The sequence below is a fragment of the Castor canadensis genome, chromosome 14, assembly GCF_047511655.1.
Source record: "Castor canadensis chromosome 14, mCasCan1.hap1v2, whole genome shotgun sequence".
Classification (NCBI taxonomy): Eukaryota; Metazoa; Chordata; class Mammalia; order Rodentia; family Castoridae; genus Castor; species Castor canadensis.
Window position 1 is genome coordinate 4,713,430 of NC_133399.1, and position 2,065 is coordinate 4,715,494.

The 2,065-nt window shown below is 38.5% G+C and overlaps 1 non-coding gene across 1 annotated transcript; it reads right to left on the bottom strand.

The window, feature by feature from the left end:
* Window positions 1–895: 895 nt before the first annotated feature.
* LOC141417038 (U6 spliceosomal RNA) lies at window positions 896–1,001 on the bottom strand. The gene has a single exon (XR_012441669.1). It is a non-coding gene; the product is annotated as a U6 spliceosomal RNA (small nuclear RNA).
* Between the last annotated feature and the right edge of the window lie 1,064 nt (window positions 1,002–2,065).

Below are 2,065 nucleotides of genomic sequence, written 5' to 3' on the forward strand. Positions count from 1 at the left end.
ACTGGTGACACATTCTGTGAACTTTAAAGTATTTTCTTTTTCTTCTGGCTGCATAATTTCAATCACTTTCATGTTGGTTCTTTGTTCTTTTTATTCTAGTCCACCATTGAGCACCAATAATGATGGATTCATTGAACTTGTTGTAGGTCCATCTTCATAATTTCTATATAATCCTTTGATGATTTCTAAGTCTTTACTGATATTATCTTTACTCATAGTATTTTCCACTTTACTGGTTCTTCAACATGCTTGCCTACAATTCTTTGAGTCTACTTTAGACAGTTCCAAGAAAGTCTTTGTGGAATGTGTCCACTGCCTGAGATTTTTCAGCAGTTTCTCATTCTGAAAATAGAATTTTGGACCCAGGGCAAAAGCTCCTCTGATTGCACATTCTAGGTCCAGCTAATTACCCTTCAATTTCAAATAAAGAAGAATGGTGAAGGCAGGGAAAGGAAAATTTTTTTCACAGACAGGGATATGCTGTGGGATGAGGCAGAGTAAGTACTCAGCTCATGTTCACCATCTGCAGGGTACAGACATGAGATATAGATTTAAATAGGCAAAGAACTGGGGGCAGGGACCAAAGATATGCACAGTTGAACAGTTCCAGTCACAGGTGTGTCTAGTTGTTATAACTCAGCTGTAGTTTTGGGAGAGGTTCTGGAGTTGTTTTCTGGAGGATGGTCCATCCAAAGGAGATCTACTCTTTGGAGTAGATTTGGTTTCATATCATGCAGAAAAATTTATCTTCTAATTCCTAGATTCCAAGGGAGTTGCAAGAAGAGTGCAGAGAATAACTCAGAGAACAGACTGAATGAAAATGGAGAGAGAAAGTAGATGGATTAATGTGACATAACTTTGTTATGTTTGAGTTTCAAGAATATTGTCTTTTTTAAAAAATATGTAACACTTCAGGAATTTACATGTCATCCTTGTGCATGGCCACGTTAATCCTCTCTGTACCATGCTATTTTCAGCATATGTGCTACTTAAGTGAACACGATACTGACTGTTTTAATAACATCAGATCACTTGATGTTTCTATTATGATTTAAATCTGTGTTGCATTTATGAGTGAATTCAAATATATTTTTCAAATTGTTCCCCTTGGCTTTAATTTATTCAATATCTGAGTATTTTTTTAATAGATTTCCCTATCAGTGACCCAAATGGAAAGAGATTTCCCCTGTCGCCTGCGTATCTCACCAGTTTCTACCACATGGAGCTCTGCCCTGATCTAACTTGAGGCCTTTCACCTATAGCTAGACCAGCACTCCAGGCCAGCACTCATTGGATCAGCAACTGACCCTTGCTGGAAGTTCCCAGAGATAGGACAATGCAGGGACCTTTCATTGATAAAGTTCCAGACTCAGGAGCTTATCAATATGGTTTGTCACCACTGCACCTTGACTGAATGCCTAGAAGAAAAGAGAACTTTCCTAGTGTCAGCATGTTATGAAAAGTCCATGTGTCTTTAGATTCTATACTAACAGTAGTGTTCATTGTGGTTCCTGGGTCTCTTTTTTCTTTCATTTCAGCCCTTGTTGTTTGCTACACACCGAGGCTCTCGTTATCTTCCTTGTGTACTATGTATATATTGTGAGGTTCATATGTTTCTCTCTATTTTCCATGAACCTGCACTGTATGTTTTGTGAGGCTCTTGCTTTCTATTACTTAAGTCTGCCCCTGATCCTGTGGATGCCTCAGGCTTATTGTTTTTTTCTCTCCCTCTCCTGATCTTCAGTTGTCTACTTTGTATAGGATGCTGTCCACTACTGAACCTTCAGTGCCTTCCCATCATTGCCCAATTTGAAAGATTATGCTTCACCATCTTTCTGGCTCTGTGCCTCAGAGGAGCTAATAATTCACTGATGCACTAGTCCAGTCCACCATCTTCACATTTGTTAATGACATGTGCAGATACTGATCCCTCCCTTCAATCATATATACATGCTGTGTGTATTATGTATTATTGATGTGATATGGTTTTGTTTGTTTTTCTTTGTTGTTGTGTCTCTATTAGAAATCTTTTCTTCAGTGGTGGAATTCCTGTAGTGTTAGAACA